At 43.7% G+C, this 27868-nt stretch overlaps 1 protein-coding gene and 1 pseudogene across 1 annotated transcript in view; one reads left to right on the forward strand and one right to left on the reverse strand.

The window, feature by feature from the left end:
* Positions 1-27868, reverse strand: part of Kctd1 (potassium channel tetramerization domain containing 1) — a 183890-nt gene that overhangs the window by 149073 nt on the left and 6949 nt on the right. The gene's annotated exons all lie outside the window — the stretch shown is intronic.
* LOC124965721 (ATP synthase F(0) complex subunit C2, mitochondrial-like) lies at positions 12484-13381 on the forward strand (annotated as a pseudogene).

Below are 27868 nucleotides of genomic sequence, written 5' to 3' on the forward strand. Positions count from 1 at the left end.
GGAAAGTTCATGTAAATACAGGTCAAGTAACAAATTATTCTTTCTTAACTGTTCTGCCTATGCCTGAATATCAAGACTGTGTTAATAAGGAAAAATTTCTGGACTTGAATGAATAAGACCTAGGTTTAAGAAAAAAAAAAAAAAAAAAAAAAAAAAAGCCTGCCACTCAAAGTCATGTGACCTTGAGCAAGTCATTTTATCTTTTTTTCTTTTGGTACTGGGAATGGAACCCAGGGGCCTTAACCACTGAGCAATGTCCCCAGCCCTTTTTTCTATTTTAGAGAAAAGGTCTCACTGAGTTGTTTAGGGCCTAAGTTACTAAGGCTGGTTTCAAACTTGTGATCCTCCTGCCTCAGCCTCCAGAGCCACTGGGATTACAGGCATGCACCACTGCACTTGGGCCATTTTATCTTCTTAAATCTTGTTTCTCTCATCTGCAAAACAGGTGTTACAACTATCTCACAGGTGGTTGTGCAGAAAGGTGCCAACATCCTGAGAACCTGTCAAGTGTTACACAGGTAAAGACTGTCATGGGAGCAAGAGAGTCAGGGAGCCCTTAGTTTTTGTCAGAGATCCTTTATAATAAATAATTGTGCCTTATGGCTTGAGAGGACTCAAGTCCATGCTCCAGGAACTGGACCTACTGATTCTACCTCTGTCTTTAGAGAATCACAAGTCAAGGATTCAGGGAAACACATTATCAAAATAGTGCTTCTGTCTCCATCTTCCCCAGGCACACAGACCCCGTGACAAGAATAAATGTGAACGGGGAAGGAAGGACCTTAAGGCAAGAAAGCATTTCAAGATTGACTCTGCCGGCCAATTCTGTTAGGTTCTGTAGAAAATTTGATGTGTTGTAAATTCAGTTATTGTTCTGTTTCATTTGTTTTCCAAATCAGGGTTCTTATTACATATTTAGAATTAAAATAGTTACATTCTATTGATGTTTGAGAAATTGTAGATGGATGAATCACATTTTGGGTTGGATGGTTCCTTTCATGGATTGTAACAATTATCTGCTTTGGAGTTTCTTTAAGAACAGGAAGATTGGGCTGGGGATATAGCTCAGTTGGTAGAATGCTTGCCTTAAGAGCACAAGGCCCTGGGTTCAATCCCCAGTACTGCAGAATAATAATAATAATAATAAAATAAATAAATTAAATTAAATAAAAACCAGGAAGATCACCTGTACCTTGTGGCATGTGTCTGTAGTAAAAGCACTTGGGAGACTGAGTCAGAAGGACCAGGGGTTTGAGACCAACCTGAGTTGCAAGACTTTGCCTCAAAAATAAAATAAAATAAAGGAAGATCAGGACTTCACAATCCTGCACGCCCATTTCTTCCTGCCATAGAGGGGGAACTCTGCAAGTCCTCTGCCCTCCTTGAATTCTTGCACAACTATTTTCTATGTGGCAGAAGTAGCACAATCGGTATTATCCTCGTCTCTAATCTCAATGTTATAAAATAAAGTTTGTATATACGTCTTTGTTATTTACAAACTCTTTTGAGCATCTTGTCTTGCTAAGTAGACATTAAATTCCTGTATGGGAACCTCCGTAGATACTACTTGTATACCTACTCTAAACTTCCTGTGAAAAGTGTTTTCCTTAACAATTATGTCCAAGTTATTATTTATTTCTTCATCTGACTCGCTAAATAGATTTTACTTCTGATTATAAAAAGAACTATGTGCTCACCTTTGGAAATAGAAAAGTGAAAAGAAGAAAATGGAAAGTTTCCATATGATGCGCACCCTCCCTGTGGCACTGGGAACATGGGGTGCTGGCCGCTGGTTTGTGTATGTGTTTGGGGGTGATGTAGATGTACTGTAGTTAGCACGGCAGGGGGTCCAGAACAGCTTCTCCCCCCATGGTCAGTGCTGTTAGGATGGGTTTTGTTCTGCTAGGTGCTTCAGGGATGCTGCTAATTGCAGGTCCTATTTTTCTGGGCCAGTCATAGCCTCCGACGGACTCAGGGGGCCTACCCCTGGGCAGTGGACTGGAGCAGAGTCTGCAGGCAGCAATGGGGGGTGGCTTTAACAGAAGAATGCCCCTTCTCTGCTGGACGTGGCTCTCTCTGTGTGTCTTCAGACTGGAGCTGAGGGCTGCCATCACACCGCAGGGTAAGAGTGCAGAAACGAGGGGCCGCTGTTCATCAGCCCCCAAATCCCGTTCTCTGGACTTCGGGGGTCTGAGCTAACTCGCTGCCTTCTCAGGTAGGTCACGTTTAGTTCTGTGTTTTCTGCGCCGAGTAGCCCAAATCATCCCGCCCTATCTTGCATTCTTTCTGCAATAGTGTGATGTGCATATTTTCCTTGTCATACAATAGTCTTCAGAAGCCAGCCCTGCAAAATGGACATTGTCTGTTTGCTTGTGTCCTGCCCTACAGGGCTCTGAGCTCCGTGTGTGCAGAGATGGGTTTTTTTTGTTTTGAGGTGTTTGCCTCCTTATGCTCAGACCCTGGCAATGTCTGGCTCCATAGGGACACTGATTTTGTGGAATGAGGGAAACTGATGAATGGGGACAATTATTGAGCTCACAATCATTCTTAGCTCTTCTCTAAGGAACCGGGTTTACCAAAGTCACACTTTGGTAATTTGAATTTGCCAAAGGTAAGTCTGAAGGGGAAAACGACCTCTATTTTAATTTGATACTGCTTTGTGACAGATACAAATTGCAAATTAGAGAGTAATTTTAAAATAAAAATGAAATTCTCAGCACCACATACAAATAAATAAATAAAGGTTCCTCAACAACTAATGAAACAATTAAAAAAAAAAAAAAAAAAAAGAATTCACTGGGAGTTGGGCGCAGTGGCTCACGCCTATAATCCCAGTGGCTCCGGAGGCTGAGGCAGGAGGATCGAGAGTTCAAAGCAGGCTCTGCAAAAGTGAGGTGTTAAGCCACTCAGTGAGACCCTGTCTCTAAATAAAATACAAAATAGGGCTGGTGATATGGCTCAGCAGTTGGGTACCCCTGAGTACAATTCCTAGCACCCCACCCAAAAGAATATTGGGGGAGATGTGGGTATTTTTTCTTTATTTTTTATTTTCATGTTTTGTCCTTCTTTAACGTAGGGATGTCACTTCTGGTTCGAACTAACAGTCACGCCAGTGATGATCTGGTCCATGTATGCTTTTCCCTCAGTCTGGAAGCTCTGAGAAGTCCAGAGTCATATCTGCCTCTGTCGCTGAACCCAGCACTTATTAGTAATTACACAAATATTTGTTGAATGGCTAAAACTTGGGAGGGGTGGGGAGATACATGTTTGAAAAAAAATGCAGGCTGTCCAGGAACAGAGTCTATAATTTGCAGGTGGAAAAAGAAGACAAGGACAAGGTGATGTGGGGTGGGGGAAGAGGAAAAGCGAAGGCAAAGGAGCAGAAGAATCCCACCTTTTTTTTTTCCCCCACCCAGTTGCCCTGAGGAGATGCATTAACTGGAATCAAGCACAAGGAGGCGCACCAGAGGGGCTGTGAGTGTTGATCTACTGAACACTTTGGTCTTTGCTAACCTTATTTTTATTAATATCATGTTGATACAGTGTGGCTTGAAAGCAAAATTTCTCTGGTTAAGACAGTCCTAGGAAACCCAGATCCTTCTTTCATAAGGTCATCATGCACTTCAGAAAACATTTGTTTTTTCTTTTTTTCTGTGTTTTTGCACTGCTAGGAATTGAACCTGGGACCTTGAAGACGCCAGGCAAGTGTTCTATCATTGAGCTACGCTCCCAGCCCCAGAAATCATTTTAATCCATGATAAATAGAAATTAAATACACAACCGAAGGTCTTCGGGTACTTTCTGTGGCCTCTCTGCAGCCGAGTTAAATTGGTTCCAGAAAGGAGCCAACGAGTTCACGGATTTCTAGCCATTCATTCCCCAGGCTTGACCTCTCCTTCTCTCCTGAGTAAGGACTAATGAAAAGGCACGTTAAACTATGAATTCTGGTCCAGGTTTTCTCTCTCATGAGCTGGGTGGCTAAAGATAACATTTTAGGCAAAGGAAACAGCCAGTGCAAAGGCCCTGCAGCAGGAAATGACTTAGTGCACCTCAGGAACAGAAAGGGGGCATTGTGGCTGAGCAAGCGGGGAGAGTGACATGAAATAATGATGCCTGTTCCTTGTTTCTGAATTTCATCTCCCTCTTTGAGGGTTTCAAGGTCTAACTTATGTCTCACCTCCTTCTTGAACTTTCTCTGACGGATCTAAGGATCCTTCATCTTTGGACTTCTCTTCAATTTACCTCTTCAATTACCTCTCTTCAATTTGATTCTTGTCTTTGAGAGCATATTTTTTGATTTATCTGTTATAAAAGCTCAACACTAGTAAGTTTTATTGCTGGGAAAATATGAAGCTTCCAGAGTCACTGTTTCCCCACCAGGGTGTACTTGAAATATTAGATGGAACCACATGGAACTGTGATTTGTTGTGGGGTTAAAAATATTAAACATCAGCAACTTCATATGATTCAACCTCTATTATAACATCATTTAAAATTTCACTATAGTTAACTCTACCACTGACTATCTTAATGCTTTGGCTATGTTTCCAGGAAAATTCTCATCTGGAACTTGAGCTCTCCAAGGAAATGTTCCCTTTTAATGGAGCAATGTATCTTTGGTCACCTGACTACCCTCTATATTAGCTGTGGGTGGCAAAATTATTAAAACAACAACAACCACCAGAGGAAAAAAACTCAACACTATGTAATTTAGCATTTGTTTAATTTAGGCATGGATGCGGCATCTGGATTTTATGTGTGTGTCTAGTTTCTAGTGATATGACTTGAGAAGAGAAATGGATTCTTACGCATGTGTGACCTAGTCCAGAAATTCCTGGCCAGTTCTGTTAGAAGTCATGACTGTACCTAGTTATCCATAAAGGAGGAAGCACCTGGTCTTCGCTCTAGGCCGGGAACTTGTTGGTGGAATTGCTTTTCTGTGCCTGACTGGAAGAGGAGAAACCGGTGCCCCCAGGGATCTTGCAGGCTGCCAGCAAGCTGCCTTGGCCCCTGCCCGCTTCCTCTCTTCTGATCTGCCAGGAGTGGTTAGAATTACAGCCTTCCCCGGGCGGGGGCCCTCCTCTGCTTCCTGAATGGTACCGTGGCCATAGAATTCACTGGTGCTTTATGGGAGTCTGTGTTCTCTATGCAAAACACACTTTTCAGCATTAATCATTTATTTTTCATTCAGTTGAAGACACTTATGCAATTCTTTGAACTTCAGTTTTCTTACCTGTGAAAGAAGGACCTGAACTAAACAGTTTGAAATCTTCATTAAAAGACCAAAGACTTTTCATTGGTGAGGTGTTTTTTGGTGTGTGTGTGTGTATGGTTTTTTTTTTTTTTTTTTTGGTACTGGGGATTGAACCAAGGGCACTTAACCACTGAGCCACATCCCCAGTCATTTTTTAAATATTTTATTTAGAGATAGGGTCTCACTGAGTTGCTTAGATAGGGCCTCACACAGTTGCTGAGGCTGGCTTTGAACTCTCGCTTCTCCAGCCTCAGCCTCCTGAGCCACTGTGATCACAGGCAGGCACCACTGTGCCCAGCTTGCTGAGGTGTTAATGCATCTGTCATACCTTTATCACGGATCTGATTTTGATCATAGTTTCCTATATTCCGTTTCTGTGCCGGTTTATTTTAAAGGGTGGAAATGTATCTTTATCTGAGCAATATACATTTTGGGAACAACTTTATTACAGCTTAACCAGACTTCTTCAAACATGCCAAAAGCACTAAGAAGGACAACTTGAACGTTCTCAAGAAGCAGTTTGAACTGGGGGAAAAATAGTAAGAAACTGTACGCTTTTTTAAGTTTAAAATCCCCCTCTTTTCCCTTTTTCTTGAGTTTTAAAAATAGCCTAAATGAAATCTTACTCGACTTTCTACAAGGAAACATACCTTGAGGCTTAGAGGCAGCATTAGAAATTTCATCCTAAAGAATTATTTTTTGGGGGGAGGGGATGGGGTGGAGTTATAAGAGCCTGAAGATAGATGCTTCTAATTAAATTGCCCTCTCAACCAGAACAGCAGAATATACACTATAATCGCCACAATTCGGTTTAAATCTGGGACGGAATGATAATTTTGTTAGTTCAGAGGTTTTTTAAACTATGGTTCATAACTGCTGGAGTTTCTGACGACTTTTCAAAGGTTCTGCAAGGCATGTGTATTTGCCGGGGGACCAGGGGACTTTTAGTAAATGAGTAAATAAGAAAGATTTCACAGTCTCAGGAAGTTTCGGCAGGTCTCAGATGATTAGGAAGTGCTGGAGTTGTCTTTCAGGCTTTGCACAATGCGACAGACCCGCAACCTATTATTAGGGAGGAAGTTGAGAATGCGTTTCCACAGCAGTGATGGATTGACTCGGCTCCACCTGCGTCCTTCCTCCCAGGTTATCTGCAGGGCAAGCTTGAGGGGTAAAAGAGGGTGATGGGAATTGTAAAGGACTAACGAGGGAAGTAGGTCCAGCCCAGGTCCTGGCCTCTGCCCTGCAAGCCAAACGAGGGAGCTCACCAGTCACAGGCAAAACACATCATGTGCACGTTCACTTATTCAATAACATTGGTTGGGTACGATAGGCTTAGTCCAGAGCTTGGGGCAGGAGATACTGAGGCAGAAGAGGTGGGTGGGGTCAGATGCTCACATTCTTGGATGAGCAGACATTACTAGATAAATATACAGGGAATATGTTAATTAAAATTGTAATAAGAGCTGTGATAGAAATTTTGAGTTTTACTGAGAGCCAGCAGCACCGAGCCTGCTGGGGGCAGTAGGCCTGTGAAATAAACATTTAAACTGGAATTTCAAGGGTGAGGAGGAAGATCTCCCTGGCAAAGAAAGTGTTGTAGGATCAGCTTTCCATCAGAGGGACTAGCATGTGCAAAGTCCCTGTGGTCAGAAAGAGTATGAGTTTGTTCCAGGAACAAATAAGGGGGCCAGTCTGTCTAGAGCAAGGTTTCCCAAAGTGTAGTCCACAGAACCCTGAGTGTCCCTTGGAACCTATTCAGGAGATTGGCAAGGTCAAAATTGCATTCCTGGAGCTAGGGATGGAGCTCAGAGGTATTGCTTAGCATGAGTGATTCCCAGTGCCACAAACAAACCAAAACTCTGTGTTTCTAATAAAACAAAGATGTACTTTGATTTTTTTTTTTAAGCTGTGTTGACATTTACAGGAATAGAATAAAAGCAATGGTGGGTAAAACTTCGGGCACCTTCAGGTAATAAGAGCTAGGGCGCTAACTGTACCAGTTACTACACTTTTCATTGCATTTTAAAAAGTGCCAGTTTCACTTCAGAATGACCTTGATGAATCAGTAAAAATGATTAATTTTATTAGGTCTTCTTAATGTTCTGAGTTCGAGTATGAGGCACTGCTGCTGGGTGCTGGCTGAGGCAGGTGTGTCAAGTGAAAGCACTCTGGTTGCACCGTGAGCTGTGTTACCCATTTTTCATGGAACACCATCTTCACTAGAAGGAACAACTGACAAACCAACTGTGGTTATTAAGACTTGGGTAACTGTCATTTTCTGAAAGTGAATGAAGGACACTTGTCACCTCAAGGAAAACAGCTGGCAGCATTTGCTGCCAATAATGAAATTCAAGCTTCTGAGTGAAAATGTCAGAATTGTGAAAAACCTGTATCTGCCATTCTGTATGGCCTTGATATCTTCCCAATATTTGCAGGACATGCTTTTCAGATAATATAATCTCTCATTTTGCCACAGAAACTTATCAAACCTCCTTTGTTGAGGGGAGGGAGAAGGGAAGAAATGGAGAATGAAATGGGAAAAATTATGTTACATCATTTACTAGTGTCACAATGAACCCTGCTACTATTAAAACTATAATGCACTAATAGAAACACTTAAAAATCCTCCTTTAGCCAGGTGTGGTGTCCCGTGCCTGTAATCCCAGAAACTTGGGAGGCTGACAGCAGGAAGATCACAAATTCAAGGCCAGCCTCAGCAACTTAGTGAGGTCCTAAGCAGCTTAAAATAAAACATAAAAAGGGCTGAAGATGTGGCTCAGTGGTTAAGTGACCCTGGGTTCAATTCCAGTACCAAAACCAAAATCTCCTACTTTGTCAAAAGCTGCATCTTATTTATAAGTTAAAACACAAAAATTCTAAATAGAATAAAATCAAATGCTGTATCCATAAACCAGGTAGGGTTTATTCTGGGGATGCAAAACTATTTTAATATCAGGAAATTAACATAATTACCTCAACAATTAAAGGAGAAAATATGATCTTACCAACAGGTATTGAAGTCAATGTAACAGCCATTCCTAATAAAACCCTAACTGAAGTATGACTAAAAGGAAATCATTTACATATAATAAAAATATTTCCGAAGCAACCCTCTATTGAATATACTCATGGCAACATTAAAAACATCATGTACATCCACAAGACACTAATTTACAAAAAATACTATAAGTAAAGAGCAGAGAGATCAGAGAAGGGAACAGGTTGGAGGGAGGGGAAGCGGAAGTACTGGGGACCGCATCAGAACAAATTGTGCTCCGTGCTTTCATAATTGTGTCACAGTATAGTCTATTGTCATGTATAACTAAAAAGGACCAATTAATTTTTAAAAAGATTGCATTTTAGCATGCATGAGGTCCTGGGTTTGATACCCACAAAACAAACAAATAACAAAACAAAACCCAAAGAAATAAAACCAAACATTTCATTTAAAAATGAGATCTACATAGATAAGTCTGCCATGACCATTCTAATTTGACTTTCTCTTGGAAGATCAAGTGAACACAATAAAAAAAAAAAAAAAAAGGAGGAAAGAAAACACAATTAGAATAAACACTTGAAGAAATAAATATTTTTATAATAGTTGTCAATGGACCTTTATTTTATTTACTTATTTGTATGTGGTGCTGAGAATTGAACCCAGTGCCCCACACATGGGCAGGCAAGCGCTCTACCACTGAGCACAAACCCAGTCCCAGAAATAAATATTTTTATCAATGATATAAAAACCTAAGATACCGTAATATTTTTTTAAAAAGGCCTTAGAATGCATAAGAAAATATAAGAACAAGAGAATATAAGGTAAATAAAAACACGGATATCATTAGCTTTTCTCGATTCTAATAACATACAGAAATTGAAAAGGGAAAAATGTTCTGTTCATAAAATAGTGAGCAAACCCATGTAGGAACACAGTTAATAATGAAGGTTCAACTAAATGAAGGAAACATAATCATAGGAAGGGTCATAAAACAGGGTCTGAGGAGACGGAAAAATATTCCCTGCTTTTGGATCACAGGAGCATCTCTCCCAAAGAAATACATAAATTGTATGAAATTACAATTAGAACTGCAATGGTTTTTGTTTGTTTGTTTGTTTGTTTTGGTGAGAAGGAAGGAGAGGTGGCTGGATAAAATGACTAAAAACTTCTTATGGAAGAATAGAGCTCAGGAAGAGCAGGAAAAAAAAAGAAAGAAGAGCAAAAGGCAAATTGCCTTACCGGACATCTGCGTGCATTATAAAGATGGTACGAGGTAAATGTGGCATTGTTATGAGAATAAGAAATGGACCAGTGGAAAAGAGAGAGAATCTAGAAATAGTCTCATACAGGAGAATTTAATAGACATTGTCTATCAAATGTTAGTAGTCCAGTTAAGTGGGAAAATAAAAGAATTATTTTATAAAACAATACTAGTATAACTGTCTATCCATCTAAAATAAAATTAAATTCCTATTTTGTGCCATATACAAAAACACATTCCCCAAGTATTCAAGTATTAACGGTAAAGAACAAAACAAACGATTACAGCAATATCTAGGAGTGCTCATGGACGATCTAGGGACAAAGGAATCTATAAGATTAGAAAACATAGAGGTGATAAAAAAGATACAGGTGATCACATTAGAAATGGTCGCATAAACACATAGGGTCATTATTTGCCAATTAAAAATAAAAAAAAATTTAAAACCTGGTGCCCACCCCCAGTGTGTGGGGTAATAGATACTATAAACAAATTTAAAGTACAAATGATAGCGTCAGGGAAAAAACTGGTAACCCAAATAGCAAAAATTAATTTATATAATATAGAAAGTGATTTTTATAAACTAGCAACCCCAAAGAAAAGTGATTAAAAAAAAGACAGTTTACTGAAGCACAAGTCCAGACAGATGACAAATATACAAAAAGATGCTTGGATTTACCATTGTCGGAAAATGCAAATTAAAGTAATAACAAGATATCACATGAAGCTCGTCAAGCCCTCCAAAATTGAGAACATCTACAACACATATTACTGGTGGACATGGAACGTTTTTGGCATTTGGGGAAAGAAATGTGGTAGTATCTATCCAATTTTTTTTAAAAACACAGAAGAATTAACAAACTGTGGTATAGGCACACAATGGAATACTACTCAGCAGTGAAAACAACTCTTCTACATGCAAGAGCATGGTTCAGTCTCAACAACCATGCTGACAAAATAATCCAGACACAAAAGAGCCCTGACTGTATGATTCCATTCATGTTGAGTTCTAGAGCAGGGAAAGCTCATCTGCAGTATTGGAACCATGTATCAGGGGGTTTAGTTATAGCAGGATCTTAAAAAGTGGGAACGAGTATAGATTGCTTCATGATGGTCCACATCAAGGTCTAGTGCACCGTCAGGGAAAAGGAAAGGAATCAAGCCACAGCAGTCGGCTGGGAGGGATTTCTACAGGGTTATTACCCATAAGCAAGGTGCAGAAAACACTCATGCTAGGATGCTATTTTGTGAAACAATGACCCCCAACCTTCCTATGCAAACGTGTATAGGTGACACACATGCATGTGGATGTCGTGTCTGCATCTCATCATGGGAACACAGAAGAGCGCATAGAAACACAAGTGTTAGGAATGTTCCTGTGGGTTCTGGGTGAGGGGATGGGAGGAAAAGAGGAGGACAGGGGCAGCAGGCTAAGAGAAAAGACTGAGCTAAAAACAACAATAGGAACGTTGTGATCGCATTTGTGCATTTATATAACTAAAATGTATATTTATAGACGACTTCTCAAAAGGATGCTGTCCATCTTGTAGATAGTTTTAAATTTGGTCCTTGGATGAAACTAGAACTTCGGAGCTCTGTATTTGGACTCTTATCATTTTGGTCCCTCTTTATTTTTACCAAGTTGAACCTCAGTCCTCTTGCTTTTACAGAGAAGGAACTAAAGCCGAAAAGTTTGATGGGTGTGCCCAACGAACACAGCCAGGAAAAACATGGATTTGAACCCAGACAGACCAAAGCCACAAGCCATGTACAGCACTCAGGGTATTAGCTAAACACTTTCTGGGACTCTCGGGGAGATAGGGAGGCAAGGTTAAAGGTGATCCCAAAAAAAACTCAGCAAGAGAAATAAATTCGGGAAAAAAAAATTAATTGTAAAAATCCATGTTAAACAAAAATATCCATATCTGCAATAAGGTCAGGAAGCTAATCTGTATGTGGCATACAGCACACACCTGACCTGGTCTCAGTTGCCTGGGAATCTGTCTTTATGAACTATTTTCACATTTTGTTCATCATGGCTTTTTTGCATTCATTTTTATTTTTAAAGATATTGCATTAAAATATTATTTTTTGGGGGGGGGCAACCCTTAAATGTTGGGCCTTATGTTTACTGTCCATCCTGCTCTATGACCTGCCTGTCTCCATAAAAAATTTGGCAGCCAAATGAAACTAAGCAAAACATGGTGGATCTCTGAGGTTCAGGTTTCCTCATCTATAAAGTGGGAATAATAATCATAAGGAATAAGGAACTAAGAAGATCTGAACATGGAATTATTTGTGTAGTACACGCATTGTTGGAACGACCCTTGCTCGTGAAGGGATAAGCAGGTTGAGTCCCCCAGTCTTGGACATGCTTCCTTGCACGTGGCCTGCCCACACCCGTTGCTGGGAATGTCCTGGAATCTAGTCTCTCTTTGGATGGAGATTTGGCCGCTATAGGAGCCTTCATCAAGCATGCTCCATCTCCTGCTCTGAATATGTGACATGAGAATGGACAGTGCTTCTCTAGTTTGAATGTGACACAGATTCACCCAAGGACCTTGTTGAAAAATCCCAGAGGCTTGGGAGGCTGAGGCAGGAAGATTTCCAAGTTCAAAGTCAGCGTCAGCAACTTAGTGAGGCCCTAACCAATTTAGTAAGACCCTGACTCAAAATAAAAAATATAAAAAGGGCTGGGATGTGGCTCTGTGGTTGAACAGCTCAGAATTCAATCCCCAGTACAAAGAAAACAAAACAAAACAACAGAACAAAACAAATACCCAGCACTGGGTGTAGCTTGGTGGTAAAGCTAAGCATGCTCAAGGCCCTGAGTTTGATCCCCAGAATCAAAACAAATAAAAACACCATGTTTGGACTCAGTGGTTTTGGGGAGAGGCCTGAGCCTTTCATTTCTAACAATTCCCGAGTGATACCAGGTTACTGGTCCACAGACCTCACTTGCTTTGAGTGATGAGGAGTTACCAGGCCAGGTACGTGGTGAGCTGGTGAGCAAGACCCTGACATGGACCCAAATAACGATAGCAGCCTACATGCAGGTGTGGCTGTGGGCACTTCCATCTCCACAAAGTCCTGTAAATCAGGGGCTGCCATGTCGACATCTGCCAGCCAAAGACCATCAAGAACACACCTCTGGTCACACACACAGGTAGGTCTATTGCTTGCTGCAGCGAGTGAGGACAGAGAGCAGGGAATTGGAGGTTTTACCATGGGATTCGGTTGGAGCTGGGAGAGTCTGAGCAGGGTTAGGAAATGAGGGGCTAGTCTGAGACGGGGTGCAGTGCAAGAACGAGGACAATTGGATGGTTGGGGGTATTGTAACCACCCGTTTGTCCACGAGGATGGAAGATCAAGGTGGGCCAGACACGCCACCAACAGAGAAGCAAGGCTATTCCCCGCCCCCTCTGTCTTCTCTGCACTGGGAGCAGCTCTCTTGCCACTGTCCCCCACCCTCTGAAAACATACGCCTGCTCCAAGTTCCTCTCCACCCGCTCTTCGGTCAGCACCTCTCAGCTGCTGAGCCGGCCGCAGACACTGACCCATGAGAGCTTCAGAAGCTTGGCAGTCCCGTGTCCCCTGACCTCACTGATCCCTAGCTGCGGCTTCCACACCAGCACCATCTCAAGGGACATCGACACAGCAGCCAAGTTCATCGGGGCTGGGGCTGCCACAGTTGGGGTGGCTCTGGGGCTGGGATTGGGACAGTGTTCGGAAGCCTTATCGTTGGTCTTGCCAGGAACCTTCCCTGACGTAGCAGCTCTTCTCCTACACCATGCTGGGCTTTGCCCTCTCAGAGGCCAGGGGGCTCTTCTGCCTGATGGTGGCCTTTCTCCTCCTCTTCGCCATGTGAAGGAGCCGTCTCCGCCTCGAATTCCTTCTCCCGTATCTTGCCTGCCCTGTATGTCCCTTTTCCTTTACCTCCCCAGGCAGTCTGGGGAGAGTGGTTGGTTCAGGGTTTGACAGAGGGAAGGCAAATAAATACTGTATTAAGAAGAAAAAAAAATAGAGAAGCAAGAGGCAAGTTGGTCAGAAGATGAGGAGTTAATGCTCGTGTTCGCTGCATGTCATTCTCCCTGTCTGTTACCCACGGTCACCAGTGGTCTCGTTGCTGGTTTGATCTCACCTAGCCATGGAGTGACCTTGTCTGATCACTGTTTTTATTCTGCGAGTGATATTTACACTCCTTTGGGAACACTGCAGCCAGTCCTGTCCTTTGACCTGGACAAGTCAGACCCCTGTGCCTCTGAGGACCCCTCACACTGAGTAGCTCCTTGGAATTTGCTAAGTCCCTCCTACAGGCAGACCGGCAGTCCATCATGCCTATGGGCCCTGAGCCCGAGTTGGAAGTCACATGGAGCCCAGATCCTGTTTCTGTCCTTTGGAGGCTGTACGAATCACTGTGATGAACATGGGGGTGCCTCATCCCTTTAGGAGGACCGGGACTCACATCCATGTGGTCAGCATGTGGCCCTGTGCTGGGATACCTGTTCCAGGAGGGCAGCCTGGCCACTGGATTGCTCTTGCTGGCCACCGATGCAGTATTTCTTTCAAAGGACAGTGTGAGACTCGGTTGCCAGGATGGTCCTGACATGCTGTTGTAGTTTGGATCTGGAATGTCTCCCACAGGCTCACGTGTTGAGGCTTGGTCCCCAGTGCAGGGGTGTTCAGAAGTGGGGAGTCTGAGAAGTGCCTGGCTCATGAGGGCTGTCATCCAATCCACCAATGGGCTCTTAACTAATGGAGGTGGTGGAAACTAGGAGGGGGGCCTAATTAGAAGAAATAGGTTCCTGGGGGTGTGCCCTGGAAAGTTTTATCTTGTCCTCGGTCCTTTCCTTGCTCTCTCCCCTTCCCAGTCACTATTCAGTGAGTGGCTTTGCTCCACCATGATGTTTGGCTTCGCCTCAGATCCAAAGTGATGGGGCCAAGAGAGCATGAACTGAAACCTCTGAAATATTTCCTCTGGTAAGTTGATTTTCTCCCGCAGTTTGTCACAGTGACGGAAAGTTGACTTGCATACATGCCAATCTGGAGTGACTCAAATTATTTATAATAGATGGTGACCCAGAAAAATATTTGTGTGAGGTCTCAAAATATTTGGGTACACCCAAGGATTGAACCCCCATTCCAACCTAGCCAGCATGTGCCAGGGCTATTTCCCACTTTCTCCATTATTATCTTGATTATCGAGAAGAGGAATCAAGTTCACAGAGATTCAGCTACATCCCCTGGTTCCATAGCAGGTCAGTGGTGAAACAGGGATTTGAACTGCGGCTCCAGCTCCTGAGCCTCTTCTTTAACCCACCACCTTCCCTTATCTGCCTTCCTACCTCCACAGACACCTCGTTAGCCTCCAGCCTCCTCTTTTGTGCTCCCTATACTGCTGACTTTCCCAGTGCTGCTCCTAGTTTTCAAATTGCTTAAAAATTATATTTTGGTGTGCTACTTGGAAATTTCCAGACATCTACACTTTGCTGGTTCCCTCCTTCCTCTGTCAACTCTCTCTCCTTTGAAGTGTTTTTGACTGAGTAGGGGGCAGCAGGGGTCTCACATGCTCCTTCCTAGTCTCCCTCCTGGATTTGTCACAGGATAATGGGAACATCCCAGAGTGTTAACTTTGGCTTTATGTGGACACCAGAGGCTGTGAACAAGGAAGAACGTTCTCTCAAATGGCAGGCGGACTATCCAGATTGCTGGGGGTGGTGCTGAGGTTAGCTGTGAGGAGGAGGTGCCGTGTGGGAGGAGATGTGAAATGTGCTGAGTCTTCTATTATGGGGTCAGCCCACCTAGTGTGCTCACCCTTCCCTCTGCAGATTTCAAGAACTGGGAACAGGAAAGTTGGACCACGAATAATTACTCGGCATCCTTTCAACAGCAAGAGGCAGGTAGCCCTGTTGGTTCGGTGGGGTGAGGCCTGTTTTCTGCTGAGAAGATTCCTGAATGCAAAAGCAGTAAGAGGGTCTCTCTGTGTAAATCTAGTGGTCAGCCCACCCTGCAGGCAATGTGGACAATGGAAACAGCGTTGGCTTTGGAGGCTACTGACCGGCGCTGGCCAGCTGTGAAAGTTATATATGCCCTTTTGGACTCAGCTTCCCCATCTGAAGAGTGGGGAGAACAATTCCTTCCTTAGACTGCTGCAGCACAGGCTGGAAAAGATGAGGTCAGTGAAGAGCTGGGTACAAAGTATATTGTGGCAATGGATTCTCTTTTTGTCTGAAAGCATGGGCTGGCCCTCCCTAATGTCACTTCAAAAAGTTAGGGAAGTCTCTTCTAAGTATATATATATATAGTTCGTTTCAAAACACTGGTTGCAAACCAAACATCCATTCATACTTCCAAAGCTTTTGTCCCCACTGTCACCCCTGCAGGTGATGAAGTTCAAAAGCTCTGTAGCCTGTTATGTAATAGAAGCTTCTTTCATGTATCCCAAACTCCTACTCTCTGCAGTTCAGTGGTGAATCAGTGCAAGTTAACTCTATTCGTAGCCTTCCTAGTACCTTTGACAGTTAAATATCTTCTTTTCCTTTTTTAACATTTTATTTATCTCTCGCCAGAGTTTTGCTGGTACCTTTAAACTCTTAATATATACCTGCAAGAAGATTCCAGGAGTGAGCGTCCCATACAATTTCTTTTTCGGTTTCAGAATTTCTGGTCCGGCCTGGGACTGGCTTGGGCTGGAGCAGCAGCCTCAGCATAGGGGCTCAGTTAATGCCTTTGCTTGTGGTCAGTTGTATCAGGGTTTGAATCATGCCTCTATTGCTTAGAACTAAGTCCCATGTGTCAGGTGGGTATGACTGTTCCAGCCACAGACAGGGGTGGGGGTCATGGGGCCCATGCAGTGCAGCCTTCAGGGACCAAGAGGCCAGGGTGAGGAGCTGCAGCAGCTCCCAGCGCTATTTCCAGTGGCCAGTCCACCTTGGGACCAAGCCTCACTCATCTTGCCACTGCCACCTCCCTCCTAATGCATTTCCAGCCACATTTTCCATGTTTATTGTAGTCAGTCCTCTGTACCCACAGGTTCTGCAACCTACCTTCCATGGGAAACACTTGGGAAGAAATTGCATGATTTAAACTAGATGGAGGGAGGTGTAGGTTAGGTGCTTGAGCACCTTGGACTTTGTATGTGCAAGAGTCCCAGAATCCATTTCTGGCAGTTACCCAAGGACTATATTGCCAATTGGTATTCCTGACACGTTACTTTTATTATGTTGTCCTTCTGCTTTAAATATCTTTTTCCAAACCTCCTTTTTTATTGATTAATCTTGCACGTAGAGCCCTGCATGGACCAGCTGCCTTCCTCCTCCATCTCCTTTGCCTCCACATCCCTCTAACCGTCTTCAAGCATCTGAGGAGTCTATCTGGAGATGCCAGTGAGGCTGCCACTCGGTCCACAGACTTGGAAACTCCCAGATGGCTGCGTGTGACAAGCAGGCCCCAGGTACAGGGGAGAGAGTGGCTGGAGTCTGTCTCTCCAAGTGTGCAGAGGGGTCTAGTTTGGCAGAACTGAAGTCAGAGGAGATGGGGATCCATGGCAGGAAAGGACACTATAAAAGGAGAGGTTGAGCTGGTGCAGTGGCACATGCCTATAATCCCAGTGGCTCAGGAGGCTAAGGCAGGAGGATTGTGAGTTCGAGTCCATCCTCAGCAATTGAGTGGGGCCCTAAGCCACTTAGTGAGACCCTGTCTCAAAAGTTAAAAAATATGTATATAAAGAAAGGGGAACTGGGATGTGGCTCAGTGGTTGAGCACCTCTGGGTTCCATTCCTGGAAAAAAAGAAAGAAAAGAAAAGAAATGAAGGAAGGAAGGAAGGAAGGAAGAAAGAAAAAAGAAAGAAAGAAAGAAAAAAGAAAAGAAAAGAGAAAAAGAAAAAGATGCTGGCAGAACACAGCATTTAGGGGCAAAGAGGTCTGGAGAGGCTGGAGCTGGGAATGTAAGTGGGGCAGGGGGAGGTGTCACCAGTAAATATAACCAGGTCAGGTCAGGGCATGCAGGGCTTCCCAGGCCAGGCCCAGGGCTTTGGGTCATATCCTGTAGGCCACTGGAGGTTACTGAACATTTTTAAGCAAGGACAGAACATTGAGTAATTTTCAAAGAAAAGATCAGTTTAATGGTTGTAAAAGGATTTCATGGTTATTATAGAGAATTGGGAAAACATGGAAAAGTAAAAATTTGAAAATAAAAATCCTTTGGCCCAGAGATAAACACTGATAATGTTATTGTATTGACTTATTTTTTGGTGTTGGGGATTGAACCCAGGGTCTCACACATGCTAGGCAAGTGCTCCACCATTGAGCTAACCCCCAACCTCCCTTGACTTTTTTTCTTGAGACAAAGTCTCACTAAATTGCCAGGGTTGACCTTGAATTTCAGATCTTCTGGCCTTAGCTTAACCTCCTGAGTCACTGTGATTACAGGCCAAGCCACTGTGCCAGCATGTATGGACTTCTTTTTTTTGGGGGGGGGGTGGTTTACTGGAATTGAACTCAGGGGCACTCAACTCGACCAGTGAGTCACATCCCCAGCCCTATTTTTTATTTTTATTTAGAGACAAGGTCTCACTGAGTTGCTTAGGGCTTCACTGTTGCTGAGGCTGGCTTTGAACTTGAAATCCTCTTGCCTCAGCCTCCTGAGTCACTGGGAGTACAGGCAGCATCAGGCAGGTCCTTCCACCCCCAGCTCTCGTCCCATCACAGCCACTGTGAAGGGTGCTTATCGGGTGGCACTATAAACACATCTTGGCTTTAGTCCTCACCATGACCCTGTACTGGGTGGTGCCACAAGGGGCTTCTCTGGGTCACCATTGGTAAGCGAGATGGGCTCCGGGGCAGACCTTCCGGCCACAGCATCTGTTTGAACCCTGGGCCACTCTGCTGTTTGGAGATTACACTATATCATATAAATATATATATTGATGTGCATGTACACAGGTAGAGGAAGCCTTTTGTTTAAAATGGAGTTGGAGTCCTAATTTTCTGAAGTGGGTTTTTGAAAGGAGAGCTCTGGTGAGAGCAGGCAGGAGAGGTGGGGAGTAGCTCACGGCGGAGACTTGGGATGGCGTTGCAGTGGTCCACAGGAGAGCCACAGCTCCCGAGGAATGAAATCAAGGGGCCGGCAGGAGGACAGGTGCGGGAGGCCTCTAGGAGAGAGGAAGAACGGCCCTGGATGACTCTGCGCATGCGTGTGTCACTGTGGGCGAGCACGCGTGCACCTGTGTCTGCCTTTCAGTGTGCGTGTGCCTAGGCGGGAGTCAAGGGAGGGAAGGATCAGGAACATCAGCACCTGGCTGGGTGGGATGGCCACTACAGGAGGAGAAACTCTGGGAGAAGCAGGAAGGTGGTGAGTTTGCTCGGGGCTTCAAGGGCTGTGCTGTCCCCCAAGTGGAGGCGTCCACTGGGTCACCGAGGCGCGCAAGTGCAAAACAACAGAGTCCGCTGTTGTTTGTATGGAACTGGAGGGACACATGGTCTCCTGGGAATGGTGGCAATACAATGAAGAGGAGGTTATCTGTAGAGGAAGCTCAGGGACATGGTCAGGGAGGACAGCAGCTGTGAGCTGGATGGCACTGTGGGATCCAGATCCTAATTAGAGAGCAGCTAACCGCACCTGAAATCACACAAGCAGGGTTGGGTGGGAACAGAAGAGGCGCTAGACTCTCATCTCTCCTCCCACACCTGCCTTCAAGACCCTTTCCACGTTCACCTCGGGTTCGCATTGTCATTCCCACCTGGCACGTGGGATGCATCTCTGAGGCCCATTTAGTTCTCACCTCCTCCAGTAAGCCTTCTGGACCGCCGAGCTTCTGGCACTTTCCTGATGACAGCTGCCCTCCCAACCACGGGCATTTATCTGGTTTCCCCAAGATTCCGAGCCTGGAAGGCAGGGACTTGACCTTCCTTATTGTCCTCTTGGTGCCTGATCACAAGGTGCTGAATAATCGGTTGCCTATAACCCACAGCCTACCTACTATTTTACTTGTGTAGTTTGGATTTTTAAAAATATACTTTCTCCATACACCAGAAGTTCCTCTGCCCTTTTTAGCTTAGTCACAGCTTTGTGAATTCTTCCCACGACACACTCTTCCCCATTGGGCTGGCATTTGCAAGTCAGGCAACCCGAGAGCTGCGGCTCGCTTTCTGCTCACTGTCCCCTTATCATTTCCCCACTGATCTCTACTGCAGTCATTCCCCCCCCCCCAGTCCCCTCACCCCAAGTTATGAGATGCCTCCCCCCAGAACCTCGGGTGCATTCCTTCTGGACACAGCTGGGTTTGCCCAACCTTTTAACTCTTTCTAGGTATCCATCAGTCCCCTGGGATCAGGGCAGATATATTTTGCTCCATGTTGATTCTTTATTTATTTTTTAAAAATTCTTTATATGTATATATATTAGTTGTTGATGGACCTTTATTTTATTCACTTACTTAGATGTGGTGTCGAAAATCGAACCCAGTACCTCACACCTGCCAGGCAAGTGCTCCACCACTGAGCCACAACCCCAGCCCCTCCATGTTGCCCCTTTGTGTGTGTGTGTGTGTGTGTGTGTGTGTGTGTGTCTGTGTCTGTGTGGTGCTGGGGACTGAACCCAGGGTCTTGTGCTTGAGAGGCAAGCACTTTACCAACTGAGCTATCTCAGAGCCCTCTATGTTGCTTCTTTAGGCACAAAATATGGTGGTTTTTCACCAGCCCTCTTGGCACCTATATTGGCATGATATGTCTTGATGCCAGCTTCACAACTCCATCCTGAACTCCTTCAAGACTTGTAGGTTCAATTTAGAACCAGAAAGAATCTGCCCTCACCTACATGTGTATGTGCATACATACATATGTGCATGTATATGATGAGTACCAGGGATGGTTATGCTGACAACAGCGTGGGTGATAGTTTTCATTTTCTGAGCATTTACTACCTGTCAAGCATGTAGTAGATGCTTTATAGATGCTCCTTTGTTAACCCTCCCTTCTCGGCCTGCTGCTCTCCTGTGGCCTGTGGGATCTTGAACTTGCTCTGAATTCATGGCAATGCCGGAGGGGTGATGGGGCTTCCCCTGAGGGGATGTAACAGAGGTAGACCCAGGATCTCTCCGTGATCAGCATGGGTGTTCTGCAGAAGCTCCACAGCAGTATGGAAGTGGATGTCCTACTCCTGTCTCATCTCAGAGAGAGTGACCAGAGGTTTGGATGTCACAAGTCAACTTGGGGAAGCAATGACACATGTTTCCTGCAGATATCCAAGGCCCCCAGGGCACGTGCTGTGATAATATTCCACCAAATAAGCCATGGTCGATGGGATTCTAACTAATTAAAAAGAGAAGCCAAGAGTTTAGAAATTTTCCTGAAAAAGAATAAACTGCCTTCCCAATTTTGATTTTTAAACTTTCACTCCTGCTTAGGGCTATGACCATTTCCGTTGAAAATTGGTAGAAAACAGTATTGATGTTGAAAAATATAAAATAGAGCAATAACTACTCCCTGTATCTCTGAATTGCTTGGGAAAACAACAACAACAACAACACATTCGGTTAAGGAAATAAAAAAGAGAACTTCAAGAAATACTGGACTCAGTGACAAGTGGAGATCCAATTTGGTGTTTAGGGACAGTTAGGTGGCATGCCACATTCCAAGGCTGCAGAGGTTCTGATCCCAGGAGAAGTTAAAAATAAAGCCTTTTAGAACATGTTCCACCCTATGTTTTGTAAAGCTGTCCCACTTTGAAAAGGCACAAGCACAGGCTGAAATGAAAGATGATTGGAAAGGTACAACCTGCAGGGAAGGGAGGAGGGAGGGGGAGGGAGGAGGATGCAGGAAGGAGGAGGGAAGGGGGAAGCAGGGAGGGAGGCGGGAGAGAAGGGAGAAGAGCAGAAAAGATGCTTTTCTTCTGGGTTGAAGGGTGTGCGTGTCAGTCAGTTCAGGCTGTCTGAACAAAACACCTTGAGACTGGGCCTCTTAACAGAAGTTTATTTCTCCTGGTTCTGGGCACTGCGAGGTCCAGGATCAAGGTGCTGGGTAATTCAGTCTGGTGAGGACTCTCTTCCTGGCTTGTAGACGGCCACCTTCTTGCCATGAGCTTCACAGGACCTCTTTGTCCATAGGCAGAGAGAGTTATCTGGAGAGAGTCTTTTCTTGTAAAGACACTATTCTCATCAGATTGGGGTCCTGTCTTTATGATCTCTTTACCCTTAATTATATCCTGAAAGACCCTCTCTCCAAACACAGTCACATTAGGGCTTAGGGCTTTAAAGTATGAACGTGTGCAAAAATAGATGGGTTGTTTTGCAGGGGCCAATGGAAAGAGGAAGGAGGGATGGCAAGAAAGGCAAAGAGGATTAGTAGAACAGCAGAGGGGAATTTTCATATTGGGAGTAGAGAGTGGACGTCTCAAAAAATCAGGAGCAAGTTTATCTAAGTGCGAATGGGTCTGAGATTTTGAGAAGAGTGAAAAATTCTAAAACAGCTCCATGAAGAATGAGACAAGAAGTTCCACAGAGGCTGCCAAGCAATAACAAGGGACCAGCTAACGCCAGTTACCATGATGGCCATCCCCACACGGGCTTACGTGTTACCTCTTCAGGGAAGTCTCATCTGACTGCCTGTTTTGATTGTTTTCTTAATTAAATTCTCCTCCTGCCACCCCAAGAACATAAATTCCATGAAAGCCTGGATCTTTTTTGTTCATCATTGTGTTTCTAAGGTTTGGGGTGGTGCCTGGCACAGTAAAATCCACGTAAATACTGGCTAAATGGATGAATGATTTTCCAATGGCACCAGTTAGAAGAATCATGTGGACAATCTGCTCCTGTCACTCAGACTCCCAGGAACAAGTGAGGAAGAGTGAAAGGGGTATCCAGGGCTGAGTGTTAGCGAGCCAGGGAGGACAGAGGCCAAGGATCTCAAGGAGGAGAACTAGTGAGAACCCAGCTGAAGGAGAAAGATGATGAGGGAGAAAAGCAGGGGAGGTGAGTGAAGAGGAAGCAGAAGGGACTGCAGGTTACCTAGATGTCAGAGGTCAGGTTTAGTGGGAATGAATGGGCGAATAATTTACTCTGGTCAAAAGAAGAATGCTGGCTATTCTGGAGGCTGAGGCAGGAGGATCACAAGTTCAAAGCCAGCCTGAGCAACTCAGCAAGACCTTGTCTCAAAACAAAATTTTAAAAAGGGCCTGGGAATAGTGTGGTAGTAGAACACTTGCCAAACACTTGGGAGGCCCTGGGTTTGATCCTAAGTACTGTCAAAAAGAAAAGAAAGAAAGGAAGGAAGAGAACACTGGTGTAGGTGTAGGAGACTACTGAGGAGGAGAGGTGCCAAGTGACAGAAGTGTCCCATCAGTGTTGGTGGCAGTGGGTGGTCAACATGAGGTAGGAGGCAGGAGGTCCTGAAGTGCAGCCCTGATGCAGGGCAGCCCTAACTAACATGTGTTTCAGGAAGAGCAAATCTGAGAGTCAGTTGCTACTAACAGAATAAGGAGCTCTATGGTTCAATAAGTTTAGAAAATGTAACTTAGAAAACTGATTCTCCATATTACAAGACTTCAAGGACCTTCAAAAGTTGGGTGTGGTGGCACACACCTGTAATCCCAGTTCACAAGTTTGAGGCCAGGCTCAGCAACTTAGTGAGACTCTGTCTCAAAATTAAAAAATAAGAAGGACAGGGAATGTAGCTCAGTGGTAAAGTGCCCCTGGGTTCGATACCCAGTAAAAAACAAACAAACAGACAGACAGACAGGCTTAAAAGACTTCACAAAAGCATATACTGTTTCCTAAATTTATTTTATTGATGAATCTTTTTCCTCCCTTTCCAGGAGCATCTCCAGGGTCTACTGTGCTCCTAGAACAGAGGTTCTCAAAGTGAGGTCCCTGGAAGGAGCAGTAGGAGTACGCATCAGGAACCTGTTAGAAATGCAAATTCTCAGACTTCCCTCCGGATCTACCTAATCGGAAGTCCTGGGAGTGGAGCCAGGAATCTGTTTTTTTAACAAGCTCTCCAGGCAATCCTGAGGCATGTTAAAGTTTGAGAACCACGGAGCAAGGAAATACTTCTGGGAGCCTGCTTCATGTTCATATTTGGGAAAGTCTATTCATTCAGGTGTTGGATGAGTCACCTTGATCATGCTGAAGTCATACAGTATGAATACAGAGATTGACATGGAGAAGAAAAATCTGAGTCCAATAGCAATATGCAAATTATTAGATTGTGAAATTTAATACTAGCCTAATTAATGTCACATCAAAATATTAACAAAACTAATTTTGGCTTGACTTTTTTTCAGCTTACTCATCCTGTACGTCCTTCTGTTAGCATGAATCAAGACCTGACTCTTTTCCAATATGCTTTTCAAGTTGTTGGGTGGGAGGGGAAGGAGAAAGAAAGAAAAGTGGATTTGAAATTGATTTCCTTTCTCCATCCTTTGACAGAGGTACCAGAAAGTAATTATGAGACCAAGCGGTAGAAATGAAAAAGAAGACAGATCATTCATTCGTGAGATACACAATTGGCTTTTGAAGAACCAAAAACTGGTCCTAAGTATCAGTGTTACATATTTGGCTATATAAATTCATATTTAAAAATAAAATAATTATTTGCAAACAGCCTTATACATCAGTCAGTTCAGAAGTATTTCACTGGTTTTCCTGATAAAAGGTATTGGGTTAATGCAGAAATTTATCAGAGGCATTCATTTTCAAGTGTTAAAAAATATATCCATCTGACTCCTTAGCAGAATAATTTGGAAGTGTTCTTATCAGACATTTATAGGCTGCAAAAGAGTTGTCAAAAATAACTCACCTATATTAGCACTTCAACTGTACAATTAAAAAAAGGAATTTAGGTGTATATTTTCAAAAGTAAAATCTGTAAGCCTAAAGTCTAAAACGCATTTTGACTCAGAGTTTTCTATAAGAGGGAAAAAGAAACAAAGAAGACCCTTGAATAATTATGCAGAATTAAATGGCTGAGCTTTTTAAATGATTTGAGCTTTAGCTAGAAATATTCTTAGTTTCTAGTGCATTTAGACATAAGGAGATATCAAAAGCGAAAGAATAGCATTATGCAATGATTTGCATGAACACAAAGGTTTAATTGGAAGAAAAAATGATAAGAAATGCCCCTGATTTCTAAGGTGGCTGTCTTCCATCCTGTCTCACTCAGCCCTGGCTCATCTCCCAGCAACGCACATGATTGGCAGGGTCTTCTTGACTCCATTGGTTATGAACTCCTGTGGTTATTTCTACTAAGCAGGGATTGAAATGGAGGCAGGTTCCATCAAGATCTGTTTTTCCCATAGAAAACCTGCACTTTTTATATAGATAATGTGACTTATACAACCTTCGAATGATTCATTTCTCACATACTCTGGATTTTTGAAATACCATATTCACAGCCACTGAAAAAGGCTTAGTTCTAAAATTTTGGCCCTGATTTGGAGAGTTGTCTGTTCTACCAAACCTCATTTTGGCATATTGCAGACAGTAGAGTTCAAAGTCAATTCTAAACCCTGCTTTCCACCCCAGACTTAGAAGAGCATTTTTACCAGGAAAGGGCTAAGTTAGCAAATAGTGCAAGTGAGTTTCTTCCACCATGGTGGTTTCAACAACTCACCGGCAGAAGCAACATTCTATTACCTGGCCCTCATGTACAAGAGGAAGGTGACCTTCACTTAGCTGATCACCTGGATCTATCTACCGCCTAGTGAAATGAGGAGCAACGACTCTGAGCAGAGGGAGGCAGTGATGAACAGGAGTGGAACCAACTGGAATCTTTGTGGGCTGCTTTCCATTTCTGAAAATGATGGCGAGGCTACAAAGATCTAAGGGTCCCTGATGAAAAATTTAAAAAGAGTAAGATGTTAAAAACCTTATCATATTCAACTGGAATATAAGCCCCATATACTCCCACTGTTGATTTCTCTTATCTCTAAATCACTCTGCCAGCTACCCAGGGACCTTTCACTCAGCACTTTAATATATTGTAGCCTCACCATTAATTTGTTTTCCTGTGTCCAAGTGTCAATTAGAGCAAAAGTGGGTGTACTTCTTTTGAACGACTTTATGGTGTTTCTTACAGGGTGGGGGTGGGGCACAGAGTAAATATTGTTTTCTTCCTTTCATTGAGTGGCTGAGAAGATTAGAGGAGTTAACAAGTGAGCATGCTAGCATACGGAAAGTGTTTACTAATTATTGATTATTAGTAACAATCACTATTAGTACTAATGGGTGAAGAGGAGACTCTGAAGCTTGAATGCACTATCCAAATCCTGGCTCTGCCACTTACCAGTATATGACACCAGGCAAGTAACTTCATGTCTCTGTGTTGCAATCTCCTCATCTGAAAGATGGGTTTACAAATACCACTCCTTCTTGAGTGATGGATGAGGATTCAACGGGATAATGTATTGCAAAGACCTTGAAAACCAGCCTAGCACAGGGAATCATTGTATTGCTGTTACATGTTTAATTCTTACAACAACCTCTGAGGTGGTTTTTATTACCTGCCCCAATGTACACATAGTGAAAATAAGGTACAAGGTCACACAGTTAAGTGTACTCCCAGTGACACATGCCTGTAATTCCAGCTACTCAGGAGGCCGACATAGGAGGACTCCAAGTTTGAGACCAGCCTGGTCAATTTAGCAAGACCCTATCTTAAAACATGAAAAGATCTGGGGGTGCAGCTTAAGGTTAGAGCACTTGCCTAGCATGCATGAGGCCCTGGCTTCAATCCTCAGTAGCCGGGTTGGGGGTAGAAAGTGGACTCACAGTTTTAGGCGACCATTAGACCAAGTTTTCAATTCCCCACTTGAGAGGGTTCTTGAGTAGCACCAGACACTATTCCATTACACGGTGGCGCATGACTGCTTAACCCTGTTACCATCTTTACTAGTAATCCTGATTACTAACTGGTATGCATTACTAGTTGGCACACCCACCACATAGGAAAACATAGGAAAACAGACCTCTTTCTAATCCTTTGTATCACTGGAAGACTAGCAGTAGGTGATTCTAAGAAAGGAGGACATGTTCTCCCTCCTCCCTGGCCCAGGAGGAAATGGGTAACTCTGAGGTGTTGATTCTCCCAGCTGCCCCTCCTGAGCCTCTCAGTTGTTCCTGTGAAGGAGCCAAGGTGGGTTTTAAAAGCTGCTTTGGGCAGGCACAGTGGCACTCACCTGTAATCCCAGCGGCTCAGGAGGCTGACGAAGGAGGATGGCAAGTTCAAAGCCAGCCTCAGCAAAAGCGAGGCACTAAGCAACTCAGTGAGACCCTGTCTCTAAATAAATACAAAATAGGGCTGGGGAGGTGGAGTTCAATACCTGGTACCTCCCCCCAAGAAGAATAAAAACCCCAAACAAACAAAAAGTCATAAAAAGGACGGGGGATGAGGCTTAGTAGTAAAACTCTCCTGACTTCCGCAACCAGCACACAAAAAATTATAAATAAATAATAGAAATAAATAAATAACTGGTTTGGTCTCCTTTCTACCAAGGGTGGGACAAGGCTAGAAACTAAGAGAGACCAGTCTTGGAAAGACCTGGAGTTTACTTGCGAGTGTGTCGCTGCCATCTGCTGGATGGAATGGATATCGGACCAGTTCAAAAGCTGCCTTGCTGCGTGTGTAATAAGCAAATTCACTGATTGCCTTCGTGGGCTTAGAACCTAGTGGTGTATTGGCATCACTTCGCAGCTTCGGTTCTGAGTGTCTGCAAATTTTGGAAATCCCATGACTACTGTGCCCAGGAGGACCTTCATGTGAATGTCATCAAAAGGTAAAAACCAAGGACCATCTTTGAAACATCCTATTTCCCACCAGCAGTTTCCATGTTCAAATTTGATCTGTTCCCAAATGGTTAATCTATTTCATTAGAAAAAGCCCATAACCATCAGGCAAGCAGGGCATCTGGAAGAATTTGGACCATTTTGTCAATGGGAAGTGGAAAGTACCATCTGGCTTTACTTTTAGGTTCTTTGAAACTCTGTGTTCATGTAGCCAACAATTAATTTATTGAGCACTTATACTGTATGCCAGGTGCTGTATTTGAAGACTGGGAGTGTAGTGGGTATAGCTTGATGTAGAATGTTTGCCTAGCACGGCTAAATTCTGGGTTCCAGCCCCAGCACCACACACACATACGGTGGGGGGTGGGGAGCAAAGATGAATAAACACAGTTCCTATTCTTAGTAACGTCATATTGATATTTTCTGAGCACCTACTATGTGCTGGGCACCTGCATCTCATCTTATCTCATTTAATTATCAGAACAATTCTCTTACCATCTCATTTATGGTTTAGAAAACTGATGCTTAGAAAGATGAAGTAATTCAGCCAAGATAATAGTTAGATGGAGAGGAGTTTG

Source organism: Sciurus carolinensis, chromosome 15, assembly GCF_902686445.1.
Source record: "Sciurus carolinensis chromosome 15, mSciCar1.2, whole genome shotgun sequence".
In the NCBI taxonomy this organism is placed as follows: domain Eukaryota; kingdom Metazoa; phylum Chordata; class Mammalia; order Rodentia; family Sciuridae; genus Sciurus; species Sciurus carolinensis.